The sequence below is a fragment of the Erpetoichthys calabaricus genome, chromosome 4, assembly GCF_900747795.2.
Source record: "Erpetoichthys calabaricus chromosome 4, fErpCal1.3, whole genome shotgun sequence".
NCBI lineage: Eukaryota > Metazoa > Chordata > Cladistia > Polypteriformes > Polypteridae > Erpetoichthys > Erpetoichthys calabaricus.
Window position 1 is genome coordinate 269077316 of NC_041397.2, and position 17607 is coordinate 269094922.

Sequence of the window (17607 nt, forward strand, 5' to 3'; positions counted from 1 at the left end):
GCTTGTATTCGCGATCTCGTTCTTTCTGTCACTACCCATAGCTCATGACCATAGGTGAGGGTAGGAACATAGATCGACCGGTAAATTGAGAGCTTTGTCTTATGGCTCAGCTCCTTTTTCACCACGACAGACTGATGCAGAGCCCGCATCACTGCGGACGCCGCACTGATCCACCTGTCGATCTCACGCTCCATTCTTCCTTCACTCGTGAACAAGACCCCGAGATACTTGAACTCCTCCACTTGAGGCAGGATCTCGCTACCAAACCTGAGAGGGCACTCCACCCTTCTCCGGCTGAGGACCATGGTCTCGGATTTGGAGGTGCTGATTCCCATCCCAGCCACTTCACACTCAGCTGCGAACCGATCCAGAGAGAGCTGAAGATCACGGCCTGATGAAGCAAACAGGACAACATCATCTGTAAAAAGCAGTGACCCAATCCTGAGTCCACCAAACCGGACCCCCTCAACGCCCTGGCTGCGCCTAGAAATTCTGTCCATAAAAGTTATGAACAGAATCGGTGACAAAGGGCAGCCCTGGCGGAGTCCAACTCTCACTGGAAACGGGTTCGACTTACTGCCGGCAATGCGGACCAAGCTCTGACACCGGTTGTACAGGAACCGAACAGCCCTTATCAGGGGGTCCGGTACTCCATACTCCCGGAGCACCCCCCACAGGATTCCCCAAGGAACACGGTCGAACGCCTTTTCCAAGTCCACAAAACACATGTAGACTGGTTGGGCGAACTCCCATGCACCCTCCAGGAATCTGCTAAGGGTGTAGAGCTGGTCCACTGTTCCGCGACCAGGACGAAAACCACAAAGTTCCTCCTGAATCCGAGGTTCAACTATCCGACGGACCCTCCTCTCCAGAACCCCCGAATAGACTTTTCCAGTGAGGCTGAGGAGTGTGATCCCTCTGTAGTTGGAACACACCCTCCGGTCCCCCTTCTTAAAGAGGGGGACCACCACCCCGGTCTGCCAATCCAGAGGCACTGTCCCTGATGTCCATGCGATGTTGTAGAGACGTGTCAACCAAGACAGCCCTACAACATCCAGAGCCTTGAGGAACTCCGGGCGTATCTCATCCACCCCCGGGGCCCTGCCACCAAGGAGTTTTTTGACCACCTCGGTGACCTCAGTCCCAGATATGGGGGAACCCACCTCCGAGTCCCCAGGCTCTGCTTCCTCATTGGAAGGCATGTTATTGGGATTGAGGAGGTCTTCGAAGTACTCCCCCCACCGACCCACAACGTCCCGAGTCGAGGTCAGCAGCGCACCATCACCACCATATACAGTGTTGACACTGCACTGCTTCCCCTTCCTGAGACGCCGGACCAGAATCTCCTCGAAGCCATCCGAAAGTCGTTCTCCATGGCCTCCCCAAACTCCTCCCATGCCCGAGTTTTTGCCTCAGCAACCACCGAAGCTGCATTCCACTTGGCCTGCCGGTACCTATTAGCTGCCTCCAGAGTCCCACAGGACAAAAGGGACCGGTAGGACTCCTTCTTCAGCTTGACAGCATCCCTCACCGCCGGTGTCCACCAACGGGTTCGGGGATTGCCGCCACGACAGGCACCGACCACCTTACGGCCACAGCTCTGGTCAGCCGCCTCAACAATAGAGGCACGGAACATGGCCCATTCGGACACAATGTCCCCCACCTTCCTCGGGACGTGGTCGAAGTTCTGCCGGAGGTGGGAGTTGAAGCTACTTCTGACAGGGGGCTCTGCCAGATGTTCCCAGCTGACCCTCACAACACGTTTGGGCCTACCAGGCCTGACCGGCATCCTCCCCTACCATCGAAGCCAACTCACCACCAGGTAGTGATCAGTTGACAGCTCCGCCCCTCTCTCCACCCGAGTGTCCAAGACATGTGGCCGCAAGTCCAACGACACCACCACAAAGTCGATCATCGAACTCAGGCCTAGGGTGTCCTGGTGCCAAGTGCACATATGAACACCCCTATGCTTGAACATGGTGTTTGTTATGGACAATCTGTGACGAGCACAGAAGTCCAATAACAAAACACCACTCGGGTTCAGATCAGGGGGGCCATTCCTCCCAATCACGCCCTTCCAGGTCTCACTGTCATTGCCAACGTGAGCATTGAAGTCTCCCAGCAGTACGAGGGAGTCCCCAGATGGTATGCCCTCTAGCACACCCTCCAGGGACTCCAAAAAGGATGGGTACTCCAAACTGCTGCTCGGTGCATACGCACAAACAACAGTTAGGACCCATCCCCCCACCCGAAGGCGAAGGGAGGCTACCCTCTCGTCTACCGGGGTAAACCTCAATGTACAGGCTCCAAGTCGGGGGGCAATAAGTATACCCACACCCGCTCGGCGCCTCTCACCGGGGGCAACTCCAGAGTGGTAGAGAGTCCAGCCCCTCTCAAAGAGATTGGTTCCAGAGTCCAAGCTGTGCGTCGAGGTGAGTCCGACTATATCTAGCCGGAACCTCTCAATCTCACGCACAAGCTCAGGCTCCTTCCCCTTCAGAGAGGTGACATTCCACATCCCAAGAGCCAGCTTCTGTAGCCGAGGATCGGACCACCAAGGTCCCCGCCTTCGGCCACCACCCAACTCACACTGCACCCGACCTCCTTGGCCCCTCCCATAGATGGTGAGCCCATGGGAAGGGGGACCCACGTTGCCTCTTCGGGCTGTGCCCGGCTGAGCCCCATGGGTGCAAGCCCGGCCACCAGGCACTTGCCATCGAGCCCCACCTCCAGGCCTGGCTCCAGAGGGGGGCCCCGGTGACCCGCGTCCGGGCGAGGGAAAACGCCGTCCAAATTTTTTATTCGTCATAGGAGGTCTGTTAAACCGCACTTTGTCTCATCCCTCACCTAGGACCAGATTGCCTTGGATGGCCCTACCAGGGGCATAAAGCCCCGGACAACAGAGCTCCTAGGATCATTGGGACACGCAAACCCCTCCACCACGGTAAGGTGGCGGTTCGAGGAGGGGACTCCATATATTAATAACCACAAAAACATTAGATAATAACAGATGGCCTTCCATACAACAACAACAACATTTATTGCTATGGCACATTTTCATATAAAGTATGTAGTTTAAAATGCTTTACAAGATGTCAAAGAGAAAGTTACAAGAAAAGAAAAAGCAAATATGATTAGGTAAGAATATTAATGAATAAATAACAAAGAAAAACAAATCCATACAATCTTAGAAGACAGATACATATTTAGTAGAAGAGTAGCATCCTTACATGCAACATCAAAATGTCATCCTCTAGAAACTACTCCAGTGATAAGCACATATGGCCATACATACAAACATACATACATTAAAGATTTCAGTTGTTTTCTATAAATTAGGAAGTTTTCCAAAGCGCAAAGAACCCTTTCCAGAATAAAATGGTGCTTTGTCAAGTAGTGGTTCTATGAAGAACCACACAACCCGGTAAAGAACCATAAAGTGCCATTAAGGAACTGTTATTTTTAAGAGTGTTCATATCTTTGGAATTTGGGAAGAAACTGGAGCTCCTGGAGGAAACCCATGTGTACCCAGGGAGAACATGCAAACTCCATGCAGGGAGGATCCAGGAGGTGAACCTTATTATCAAGGCAGCAGTGCCACCCATGGATATTTGATATTTAAATTAGATATTTCCTGTAGATGTGTGTCTGCTCTCCAGTTTTCTGCAATATATTGTCCTTCATAGTGAAATACAGCAAACACTAAATGACTACTGTTCTGGTCAGTTAGCATCGTATATTAAATTAATAAAATTGAAATACCATGGGCAATTATTTAGTACCCAGGACATCAGTTACTTTCAAGCAGTGCAGTTTCTGCTCAACCGTCTATTGCATTAAATTCGACAAAAAAGGGACTCCAAATACGCGTGTCATGAGTCAGGGAAGCGCAGGGATTAGTAAATGGGCAAAAACACCTAATTACGGTTGGCCGAGTGTGGTTAGGGTATGGCTAACTAACGTGAAGCACATGGCGGTGCCGGGGTGTGTGCTTGGACGGCTGGCCATTCGTACAGCGCTCTTAAATCACCTTCGATTGTCAGACTAGTTTTTGACGTGACCCTTTTTCTGTATTATTAAATGATCCGGCGAGTGCTCAAAAAACATTTTACCATTAAATTAAATTCTAACCAACAAGATCCCCAGTCGCCTTCATTTCCTGTATTACCCTCACTCGTCAATTTGTACTTTAGAGTTCGCCCTGACCTCCTCCTCTTCTCCTGTACTCAAGCGCCTGACGTGTTTACGACTCCAGGTGACAACGATTTCAGGATATGAAACATGTGGCTTTGGGCGCACGAGACAGTGACCAAGGCAGCGCTTTAGGTGTCCGAGAGGAGCTGCGACTGACTCAGGCTGACATCATCCCGCCGCCCGTCCCGACACCCATGCATCATGCGGGGGATTAACGCCTCTAACCTTAAACTGTTAACCGTTTGAGGTCAGGGCAGATTTTAAAATCTCGGAAGTTTGTTGTTTGTCAAATGTTCGCCCGCACTAGTACAGACTTGACGAGATGTATCACATGTACCGCTCACAAATAACAGCGGTCTCGGGTATTCTTATTCGTCCGTCCATTTTCTAACTCAGTCACGGCAGCGCTGTTCGCAAGGTTATTGGGAAAAAATAAACTAATCAATGGAACTCGATTCCCTACAAATCACCCACGCCCCGGCTTTCGATTTTACAATGTACTTATTGCGCATTTTTTCGCGAACACCGACCCAGACAGTACCCGAGGCAGGATATGGACCGATACTGGGTTGATGGAGATCAGTTCTACTACCCAGACGGGACAGCAGCCTATGGTAATGCGCACGCGCACCCCCTCGTAAACGCCCTAAGCGGCCACCTGAAAGTTTTCTGTAGTGTCCTGTACGAGCCCAGATGGTAGAAGTAAAATATGCCGACACCACCATGCTGAACGGGACAGACTGCTACTCTTTAGAAAACACAGTTGTGGTGCTGAATAACATGAATTTGACAGATAGACCCTCGGCACGAATGAAGTGCCATTTACAGGCCTATGTTTGGTCACGATTGGTTTACCTGACCAGTTCCAAGGGATTACTGTCGGATTCTTAAAGATGCGATAAAGAACACAGTAAAAGAAGGCAAATCCGATATACGCAGTAATAGCAATCAATATTGAGCTAAATTTAAAATTAAATAAAACTTCAACAAATAGGAACTAAGGAGAGTAAAATACACAAGTACAAACAAATAAATAAGGGGTCTTCAACGCGCAGGACCTCTACAAAAAAGTTTAAAATAGCAATATAATAAAAATAAAAAGTATACAGAAAATGGGAACGTTTAATTGAAACCACCAACCAAAACAATTAAATTAACGAGAGTGGTTTAAAAAAAGAAATGGGAAAACAAATCTCCAATACAGAATTACTAAATTGACACAAGGACCTACGTGTATGGTGGTTAAATCCGCACAATGCTTTTGCCACAAAACGGGTAAAGTTTAAAATAAAGGTCACTAAAGATATTAACTTCTTCAACAAATGTGGACGCCTATACGACTGTCCACAGAGGGATGAATACTTTAAAGCCCACGTTATAACACAAGAGAATGTCCTCTCGACTCTTAATTTTTTTATACTAGGTGTTTAGAGCAACTGCGGTGAGCTGGCGCCCTGTGTTGGCTGGGATTGGCTCCAGCAGACCCCCGTGACCCTGTGTTAGGATATAGCGGATTGGATAATGGATGGATGGATATCCAGAGCAATGCCATAGGGAAAGAATTTTGATTCCCAAAAGAGCCATCCACATGAAGTTTCTGAAATGAACCTAATTAATTTAGACCAGTAACCGCCTCCTTAAAAACCCATGGACAGATGGTAACAGATTTGTGAAACACAGGCGGGTTCCAGATTTTAAAATGTCTTCCTGCTTACAATAACACAGGCCAACTTCAGGTTTTCTTGATCTGTCCGTATCCTGCAATATATTAAAGATGTCTGGTTTGGGCACATATTAGGAGCCTTTTCAAAGCCCAAAAGGACCAAATTCATATGTAAATAAACCTACCCAGAATGAAATGATTCTTTGTGAAGCAATGGAGTAACGAGCAACCACACAACACAGAGAGAGTGTGTAGAGGGCCATTATTTTTAAGAGTGTACTAGAAGTAGAAGTGAAAACAGAAAAGAGTAAAAAGGAAAATGATAAACACGGTATAGGCTGCTATTTTGGGTCCCAAGAAACCAACAATGCAAAATACCAGCAAGTTGAATTTGAAGTTGAAGAGCAGAAGCAGAGGTCAGAGACTATATCATTAAAGAAAAAAGAAAACAGTATTAGAAAGAATAAAACAAGAGCAAAACAACAGACGTGTGGATTATGGTAAATTAAACACAAAGAACTACGTAAGGACAGTGATATAAATAAATAGAAGTCTTGTTTATCCCAAAAGATGAAACTTAACAGTCTGGAGTTGGGGAGATCTGAAAACAAAGTCAGAGTTAACAATCAGATACTAACAGTATTTTGCAATGTTTAATGGTGTGCTGACACGGTGTTCTCCACAGGGGGCGCCATCTTCAGTTTTCACTTTAGCGGCCAATCCGGTCAACCAAAAGCACAAGTTACCGGGGTTATGATTGCAAACTGATGAAGTAGCCTATCGTTTCAAGAGGAGCACAGCAGAAAGCCTTCACACTAGCGGAGCAGAGTCGTGTTAGTTGTTAGTTTAACATTGAAAGGCTGGACAACAGCAAACAGTATAACAAGCATCCATGAAAACAATGTCACATTACTCAAGAATTATAATCCAAAGTCAAGTCATATAGAAGTAAGGTCATAACATCCCAAGCAGACTCGTATGTGTTATTACTATAACGTTATTAAATAAACACTTTTGGAAAATGCTCTCATGAACTAAAACAACACAAACACCATCAAGCATAGGAGTTGAAGACCTCCCACACCCCCAACCTCCAGCCCAGGAACAGCTTATTCATTGGCTAACATTGCGCTTCACATAATATCAACACCAAAATATGTTTACAACTAAAGATTAAAGGTTAAAGAAAAGGGAGAGAAACCCATTATCATTAGCATTCAATGGCTCATCTATGTGCATGTCTGAAATGCTTCAATAAGCCAAAGGTCAGTTCACCTGTACAGTTTCACAGATTGCAGCTAAATAATACAGAGGTGCTCCAGTTGTTGATATGAATATATATCTAACAATGGGAGGCAGGTCCACAATTCAAATGCTCATTCATGTCCAAGTGCATTCCATTATCATTCAGGACAGCACATTCCACAAGAGGACTATTTAATAACAGTGCCCTGGGCCCAGACCGGAGCGGGACATGCTCCTCGGGTCACCACGAACTGTCAGAGGGGTTGGCGATATCTGGAGAAGTCATCCATAAAAGCAGCTCATGCGAGTGTGGAATGGGTGTGCAGATATAGCATTTTAAGAACACTTCTTACAGGCATCCCTGCTGCTGCTAAAGTCCATTGACCTGGGTGCATGGCCACCAAAGAACCTCAGATGTGGACCCTGGTGTTGGGTTGGCTTACAGATCCAGGGACAAGTGAGGCATATGGGTTGCTGTCAATACAGGATTAGCGGTGGGAGGTGAGCCCAGCAGTGTGTAAGCGCGGGAACTGAAATGAAGCAGATGGAGGCACATGGGGCCCACCAAAGAACTGAGCAGTGTGAAGGAACAATCGAAGGTGGGTGTGCTGGGCAGGGTGATGAAGAAACCAATGCAGCTACTAGCAGCTTTATGTAGAGTGCTGCATACATGCATTCCTCCTTCTCTCTTGGACACCTGGGTCATTACGATGTTTAATAAAAATACACGTGCTATGGACATTGTGGGCCTACCACTGGATGACTTCACATGTACTGTAGATCATGGGACACAAGTAATGCAATATATTTCAATGTACATTTTTAATATGATTTGCTGTTATCCAGTATTGGTTACCTTCGACATCTATTATATCAGAAACTTTGTTATCTCTGTACTGCATGAAAACATGGTATTACATTTTTTTCTCAGCCCCCACAAGATGCACTAAGCAACATATTCAAAGAAATTTTGTTTGTGGGTAGAGTATTACATCCAGCTGTCAAATAATTGGACTGAGAGTATTGTCTCCTGTAGCTGCGGAGACAGAGCTAGTCAGCAAATGTCATTAAGAAAGAAAATATTCACAAAGAGGGTGGCACGGTGGCGCAGTGGGTAGCGCTGCTGCCACGCATTTGGAAGACCTGGGGACCTGGGTTCGCTCCCTGGGTTCTCTCTGCGTGGAGTTTGCATGTTCTCCCCGTGTCTGCGTGGGTTTCCTCCGGGCGCTCCGGTTTCCTCCCACAGTCCAAAGACATGCAGGTTAGGTGGATTGGCAAAACTAAATTGGCCCTAGTGTGTGCTTGGTGTGTGGGTGTGTTTGTGTGTGTCCTGCGGTGGGTTGGCACCCTGCCCAGGATTGGTTCCTGCCTTGTGCCCTGTGTTGGCTGGGATTGGCTCCAGCAGACCCCCGTGACCCTGTGTTTGGATTCAGCGGGTTGGAAAATGGATGGATGGATGGATGGATATTCACAAAGAATCAAAAATCACACCGACGATTTGAAAAAAGTCTTATGTGAAGCCGCTAATGATTTGTATACTTTGTGCATACTTTCCACCTAACCTACATGATTGGTTCAGGTTGTCAGTGTCGATGAACCTGTCAGAGCCATGAAGGACGTATCAAATGACCTGCATGGAGCTCCCAGTTGGTCTTTGTGACCAGCTGTGACTTCTGTCTGTCCCACTCCGTCCCACCACCCCACAAATGCACAAAGTGTGTGCGGACAGGTTTACTCTGATGAGAGTCAAAGCATACTTACACTGGACAAGTTATCCTTATTTATCCATCCATCCATCCATTTTCCAACCCGCTGAATCCGAACACAGGGTCACGGGGGTCTGCTGGAGCCAATCCCAGCCAACACAGGGCACAAGGCAGGAACCAATCCCGGGCAGGGTGCCAACCCACCACAGGACACACACAAACACACCCACACACCATGCATACACTAGGGCCAATTTAGAATCGCCAATCCACCTAACCTGCATGTCTTTGGACTGTGGGAGGAAACCGGAGCGCCCGGAGGAAACCCACGCAGACACGGGGAGAACATGTAAACTCCACGCAGGGTGGACCCGGGACCCCAGGTCACCCAACTGCGAGGCAGCAGCGCTACCCACTGCGCCACCGTGCCGCCCTATCCTTATTTATTTATTTATTTATTCTTATTTCTCTGGTCCTGTTCAGCCTATATACATCGGAATTCCAATACAGTACAACTCGGAGTCCTGCCACGTGCAAAAGTTCGCTGATGACACTGCAATCGTGGGCTGCATCAGGAGTGGGCAGGAGAAGGAGTAGAGGAACCTAATCAAGGACTTTGTTAAATGGTGTGACTCAAACCACCTACAACTGAACACCAGCAAAACCAAAGAGCTGATGGTGGATTTTAGGAGGCCCAGGTCCCTCCTGGAACCCCGTGATCATCAGAGGTGACTGTGTGCAGATGGTACAGACCTATAAATACCTGGGAGTGCAGCTGGATGATAAATTGGACTGGTCTGCCAATACTGATGCTCTGAACAGTATCATCTCCAGACAGAGGAGCAGCTTCAGCGACAGACGAGACCATTCCTCCCCTACACTATGCGACTCTTCAATTCCATCCCGGAAGGGTAAACGTTAACATTATACAAAGTTATTGTCTGTTTTACCTGCATTTTTATCACTCTTTTATTTAATATTGTTTTTTATCAGTATGCTGCTGCTGGAGTATGTGAATCTATCTATTAAAGTAACACTGAATTAGAACTTGCGTCTTCAAAAAACTGGTAGTACCCTTTAGCTGACATTTTCACACCTTATAATTGACTTTTTGATTGCCTTGCACTTTAAACAAGTGGAAAAAAAAGAGGTAAACTGTGTTTTCAGCCCCATTGCTTCTGTACACTGGAAAATCAACAGAATTGAATTAACTCCCAATAGTGTTAAAAAAATTGCAAAGGAGATTAAATATCCTTCTGGGGCAAGGACTGTCTTAATGTATGGACACAGGCTGGGGGGCCTCTGTTTCTGTTTCTGTTTTACCATCAAACAGGGGCCCCAGTGCACTCACTTTGTGCAGGGACCTATGATGGTTAAGACAGCTCTGACAAGGGCAAATGCTTCTTCTCCATTCCGATGGGTGGCTGTAGCGTTAAGCGATTCACCCACTCAGAATTACAGTGGTAGTCAGCGAGAAGATTATATGGCGCTGTTCACTCCCCTTGACAGGATGCTTCTTTCCACTCATCCACCGTCAACATCATTGTCAGAGCTAAAAAATTAATTCGCAGCCTACACTTCGAGCTTTCATTTAGCTACATTGAAATGCCGCATCGCGTAGAGAAGCACAGACATCACATCCCACCACCTTAACCAGCAGCCTACCCCTCCTGTCACCCTTGGAAGGGGCGCCGTTTTTTAAACTTGAGCTGCAACACTAGCGCGATATTTTATTAGAAATTGGCGTCGAATTGTTTTGGTACCGATTTTTTTTTCTTTCTTGGAAATAAAACTGTTTTACAATACATTTGTGTACAGCTCAAAATCACACAAGGAGTGACATAATGGGCTTTAACATGCCTTGCCCTTTGACAGCCCCCAGCCTTGATTCTTTAGAAGACAGGAACCTCTTCCCGCCCCCATAAAAAAAAAAAACACTCGTAGGGAAAAAAATGGAAGAAATCTTATAAAAGACAATTCGAGGAGAAGACCCCTTTCCCGGTAGGTTGGGCGTGCAGTGGGCGACAAAATGGGAGTAAAAAAAATACAATACACAGAACAGAACACGAGTAATCCTAAATACAATACGATAGTACAATAGTAATATTACAAGTCCAGAGCCAAATGCAAGAGTGGATGACATCCCATAATACGATTCAGATTTGGGGACCTCGGTCATCAAGCTTTGATGAGGGATCCAGCGATTCAACGCCTCTGTAACTTCACTTACTATTGACATTACTACATTGGGTTTTTCACTCGCTTCGCTCAGCCGCGCTTTGAAGAAAAATCACGTTCTTATAATTCTGTACCTTAACTTACCGGCGAGCCTAAGGACAGGAGGATAGAATCAGAGTACTTACACGGCTGGACCCTGAGAGCTTCACCCCGCTGCGATATCCTTTCCCATCTCGACTCCTTCACTTGACACCACCGTTTTGCAGGCTGCATGGTTAAGGAGAAACCCGACCCGCACACCTGCTCATCTTCACAAACTTCCCATTCTTTCGGCGGGGCGGGGCATGAATAATTTAGCAAAGTGCGCGCGTATCCTGCGTCTCAAGCGACTACATTATTACGCATTTCTTCTTTATATGTCTGTGGTTGAACTGAGGTAACATACTAAGTTAGTCTTAAAATAATCGCTATCGACTGGCATTTTAGTGGGTTGTGTGGTTCCTTCCTTTCTTGACAAACAACCGTTTCATTCTGTGAAAGTTTTTTTGCATATGAATTTGGTATATCGAGCAAAGGAATGGTTCCTAATATACGAAAACATAAGAACTATTTAATATATTATAGGCTACCTAAAAGGATACTAAGAGATGAACAAAATCTAAAATTAAAGAGCGCACGCCACTTAGCTTTCATAAACAGCTCCCCTAATGGATTGACCGGCCCAGGCTGCAATCACCATTCCGTATTTTTTTGGTGCTGTTTGCCCAGGTATGATGCCACCCTGGACGGCTGCCCATATCGTCCATCCCTAAATCTGCTACAGTCTACAAGTGACCACGAGCAAGTCACTTTCCTGTGCGTAGCAGTGCTGCATCGCAGTAAAGACACCCGGGTTCACATCTAGTCCTCCATGCGCGGAGTTTGAGTGTTGTCCACGTATCTGTCCCGTTCTGTCCAGGGTTTGCTCCTGCTTTGCGTTCTGTTCTAGTTGGGATCGGCTCAAACACCCAATCCCTCCAAACCCATCCACCTCCCCGCCCTCTTTCGAGCCCTAAAGTCGACCGTGGCCCACCCTAAAATTACATGACATGTTGTCAATCGTCAAGGACAAAGACGGCAGCCAAATAATACTTAAAAAACATCGCTACTAGTGCGAGTCCGACTAACTTCTTCCCATGCTGCTGAGGTGAGCTCAATTGCACGGAATTTCAGGCAGGAGCAGGAGCAGCAGTGGTCTGTACGCGGTAGCTGTGGCGTGCCTCCCGTTCACGCGCTCACACGCACACTAACGGACAATCCCAGGTTTTCTGATTGCTATGTACAGCCGAGTGCTTCTTATTTATGATCAGATAATAACTGTTTTTAAACGCTGCAGAAAGGTTGGCAGTTTTATTGTCGTGTTGGCTCCGATACGAGAGAAAAATCCTGTGCGTTTCTGGCGAGCTAGCAGAGCAGCTGTTACTATCTGAGTGCTTTCAGCACTTGTCAGATCAGTTTTATTTTATTACATATATTAGGAATCGGCCTCAAAAATGATTCTTGGGGTATGTTGGTAAGTTAAGATGGCTCTTCTGTAAATTAGTATGCTTCCAGGCTTTACGCATTCTTTTGTAGGTCAAGTGACTTGCATTTCTTGGATGCCACATTTACTATACTTTATATAGAAAGATCTTATATGGATATACAGTGCATCCGGAAAGTATTCACAGCGCCTCACTTTTTCCACATTTTGTTATGTTACAGCCTTATTCCAAAATGGATTAAATTCATTTTTTTCCTCAGAATTCTACACACAACACCCCATAATGACAACGTGAAAAAAGTTTACATTGAGGTTTTTGCAAATTTATTAAAAATAAAAAAATTGAGAAAGCACATGTACATACAGTAAGTATTCACAGCCTTTGCCATGAAGCTCAAAATTAAGCTCAGGTGCATCCTGTTTCCCCTGATCATCCTTGAGATGTTTCTGCAGCTTAATTGGAGTCCACCTGTGGTAAATTCAGTTGATTGGACATGATTTGGAAAGGCACACACCTGTCTATATAAGGTCCCACAGTTGACAGTTCATGTCAGAGCACAAACCAAGCATGAAGTCAAAGGAATTGTCTGTAGACCTCCGAGACAGGATTGTCTCGAGGCACATATCTGGGTAAGGTTACAGAAAAATTTCTGCTGCTTTGAAGGTCCCAATGAGCACAGTGGCCTCCATCATCCGTAAGTGGAAGAAGTTCGAAACCACCAGGACTCTTACTAGAGCTGGCCGGCCATCTAAATTGAGCGATCGGGGGAGAAGGGCCTTAGTCAGGGAGGTGACCAAGAACCCGATGGTCACTCTGTCAGAGCTCCAGAGGTCCTCTGTGGAGAGAGGAGACCCTTCCAGAAGGACAACCATCTCTGCAGCAATCCACCAATCAGGCCTGTATGGTAGAGTGGCCAGACGGAAGCCACTTCTTAGTAAAAGGCACATGGCAGCCCACCCGGAGTTTGCCAAAAGGCACCTGAAGGACTCTCAGACCATGAAAAAATTCTCTGAAAACCTGCTCCAGAGTGCTCTTGACCTCAGTCTGGGGCAATGGTTCATCTTTCAGCAGGACAACGACCCTAAGCACACAGCCAAGATATCAAAGGAGTGGCTTCAGGACAACTCTGTGAATGTCCTTGAGTGGCCCAGCCAGAGCCCAGACTTGAATCCGATTGAACATCTCTGGAGAGATCTTAAAATGGCTGTGCACCGACGCTTCCCATCCAACCTGATGGAGCTTGAGAAGTGCTGCAAAGAGGAATGGGCGAAACTGGCCAAGGATAGGTGTGCCAAGCTTGTGGCATCATATTCAAAAAGACTTGAGGCTGTAATTGCTGCCAAAGGTGCATTGACAAAGTATTGAGCAAAGGCTGTGAATACTTATGTACATGTGATTTCTCAAGTTTTTTTATTTTTTTTAATAAATTTGCAAAAACCTCAAGTAAACATTTTTCATGTTGTCATTATGGGGTGTTGTGTGTAGAATTCTGAGTAAAAAAATGAATTTAATCCATTTTGGAATAAGGCTGTAACATAACAAAATGTGGAAAAAGTGAGGCGCTGTGAATACTTTCTGGATGCACTGTATGTAGTTTGAGAAACAGAACATCTCAGAGAAACGAGTTCAAGGACATACTGCCGTTATCCACTGGCCTTAGTCTAACCTTACACACTTTTTTACGATTTTAAAAAACGATGTGCCATTTCTTTGTGATGTTGAGATTCATTCAAATGAAAATGAGTGCATGTTTGTAGTCTTTAGTATCTTTTTTCTATTACAAAGTGGCCTAATTTTGCTGGATGACATTTCCAGTTCATTTAGGTTAAAACAAAGCAAATGATTCCCATTGGCATTGAGTCACCAATGACTTTAGAATACGTCACAGAGAGATGTTACCAAGCTTTAAATGTCTAAGACGATGCTTACTTGTCTGAACTTCTCATTACATACAGACCAAAGGGCACACCAAGATTTCAAGATGCTGGCAAACATACCAAGGGCTAACAAGATAAGAGCTGGAGGTGAAGCTTTTTGCTATAGGCCCCCAGAGCTGTGGAATGAGATGCCTGCTTATATAAGGTGTGAAACTTTTGTCTGTTTTTAAATCAGTTAAATAGTACAACTATAGATGTTTGGATTTGTCTTTCATTTAAAATTTTGCTAACTTAATCAATGAGTTTGGGGATTTTTGTGCTAAAAGGCATACCTGGTGGAACATACAACAGCTTTGAATTCTCTGCTGGGAGACAACAGCATGTTCTGGAAAGTGGATTGGCACTCCTAGTAGTGATGGGTCCGAGGTGGGGGTGAGGGTACAAGTATTTATAGCTAAACCTCCAAACTGGAATGAGCAGTAGAAGACCAGCCAATTCTTAGCAGTACGATAAAAAAGATGGTCAGGAATGTACTGTGATTCTTGATTATCCACGGACTCCTTCGGTGTTTTGGTGATATAGGAGCTTATTCCAGTTTCTCTATACTATAGCTAGCTGCAACCTCTGGATTCCTGGATAATCATTTCTCCGAGTCACTGCCTCAGATGAAAAGTTCAGACATGGCATGTCACTTCTCTGTAACAGTAGGGCCACAAATTGACAAATTCCAACCACTTCTACATGGATAGTTTGACTTTGGAGAAGAAGTATGGCCTCTTTATCATTTTTGGACCGAGTTATTATTAAAGGAGTCTAGCTCCTAACACCTTTCCAAATTCTGAATCATTTCAGCATCTCAGGACTGAAAGGATGAAAACAAGCACTGCTTGGAAGACATCTGATTTTGAAGTCCCCCGATAGAATTAGGACGGATGTTGCTAGAACCTGTCTGGACTCCTGTTGCCCCTTAAGGGTGGGCCAAGGCACACAAGCACAAGTGGAGTAACCAGCTGGGGATGGTCTGCTCCAATGAGTAAAAGGGGGTGAGCATTTTTGAAGTGGGGAAGATTCAAGCCTTTAAGAAAAGGATCTCAAACTTCAGTCCTGCAGGGCTGCAGGTTTTCATTCTAACCCTTTTCTTAATTAGTGACCGTTTTTTGCAGCTAATTCACTTCTTTTGAAGACTCAGGCCCAATAATTGTTTCATTCTTAATTAGCAGCCAAATAATAATGTGATACAAAATGAACCAAAACATGACAGGCAAATATATGAAAATAAAAAGGGTGGAAATCTCAGGAATGTTGATTTGCTCAGGTCCCCAAAACATTTTAGCAGTGCTTGTAGAAAAGTAAAGAAAATAATCAACAATTTTTAAAATGTATGTTATTGCAGAATGAGAGCAGCAACAAGCCATGGAATTAATTATTATTATAAACATGGTTTAATTAACAACAAGACATGGTGCATAATTAAGCAACGGGTTGGAGTGAAATTGGTTGGAATTCGATGACCGGACTTAGTTGATTATCTGTTGGCTCACTCACTTCACATTTCATTTCTGTTTAAGGCAGGGGTGTCCAACTCCACGGTGGCTGCAAGTTTTCATTCTAACCCTTTTCCTAATCAGCGAGCAGTTTCCATTACTAATTAACTTCTTTTCCCTTCATCTGAATAGCCCCATTTTTTAAGGATTCAGTCCTCCAAATTGATTTGTTTCTTCATTACATGGCAGCCAAACAGAAATGAGCTGTGAAACGAGCCAACAGATGACCAGCTAAACTGGAACGTCAAACTCCAGCCAATTTCACTCCCATCAGTTTCTTAATGAGAAGCCAATTCTTGCTGTTAATTTAAGCCATTGTTTGGCTGCTCATTAAGAAAAAAGAAACAACCAACTGGTCTGAGTCACGTCAAGTAAAACTAAGGCAAAACAAGTTTATCAGCAGCAAAAACAGCTCACTAATTAAGAAGATGGTTAGAATGAAAACCTGCAACCACTGCAGCCCATGAGGACTGGAGTTGGGCACCCCTGGTTTAAGGAAAGAAATGAAGCAATTCAGAGGAATGATGACAAAATTCCGGGGAACGAATATTAAACGAGTCAATTAAAATTAATTAAAAAGAAGTTAATTAGCAGCAAAAGGAGGTTACTAATTAATGGGGAGAATGAAAACGTGCAGCCACTGAGGCCCCCCGGGACTGGAGTTTAAGATCCCTGCTTTAAGGCAATATTTCTCCTGGAGTGGGATCAGTGGGTAGGAATGCAATGCAATCAGCCTTAGCCATGTTGCATTTCTTTTGGGTTTGTGAATGTTTCATGTGTGCTTATTCTTCAATGACCCATTCACTGTCTGAGCATCCTGTGTAACTGTCAGTAACACCATCTCAGCTTCTCCCATCAAGCCAAGCTTTTCGGCAGCTGCTGAGAGCAGAAGAGTATGTTCTATGCCATCATCTAATGTTGCATATTTATGTAGCTCTTTGTCACCATTATCACTACTCTAAGTAACACCGGAGTGACATCGCTGGGTCTGTCACCATGAAGCATTTGAACTTAGCAGACAGGTTGCGGGAGGAGACTGTTAGCTTCATGCGTTTCCCTGTACATATACTGTAAGATTTTTTTAAGATTACACTAAGCTGCTCAATGGGAACATTCACACCTCCAGCACCATTTCTTGGTTTTGATCCAGTGCGTAAGATGCTTTTTAGTGATCTGTTGGAAAGTAGCACATTGTATGAAGAAATGTTCACCACTTTCACAATATGGCCAGATAGTTTTAGACCAGTACTGCTTTTTCTTTGAAGGCTCCTCCATTGAAGTGTTGGAAGTGTTAGTAATAGTGTCCTGGTATGCTCCAAGTAAGACTGTGGATGCGCTGGGCTTTTCTGTATCAGTGGGGTCTTGGGGTTTCTCCATTTGTCTAAGTTGTCCTCATGAATCTTAATACTTCATATTGCAGTCAGGCTGAGAGATCATGTAGAGTGAAAGTTGCCTCTGGTCCATACAATACGTGTCTACAAAGGTTTGTCAACCAGCAGGCCACATGACCTCTGCATTGGAGTTTGATTTCATTCTCAGGTGCTAGCGTACCCACTAATGCTTAGAGCAAACCTTTTAAAGGCTTCTGTGTCCCCACTAGAAATTATATGGAGAGGTCATAACTGCTACATTTTTCTTTAAAGCTGGTTCACGAAGTTGTTTCTATTTTTCAGTTAG

At 45.1% G+C, this 17607-nt stretch overlaps 1 protein-coding gene across 1 annotated transcript in view; it reads right to left on the bottom strand.

The window, feature by feature from the left end:
- The window catches only part of gpr156 (G protein-coupled receptor 156), a 108717-nt gene extending 97427 nt beyond the window's left edge, over window positions 1-11290 (bottom strand). Inside the window, exon 1 of the mRNA XM_028800775.2 lies at window positions 11172-11290. The gene's annotated coding sequence lies outside the window, so the exon portion shown is untranslated. The remainder of the gene's footprint in view (window positions 1-11171) is intronic.
- Between the last annotated feature and the right edge of the window lie 6317 nt (window positions 11291-17607).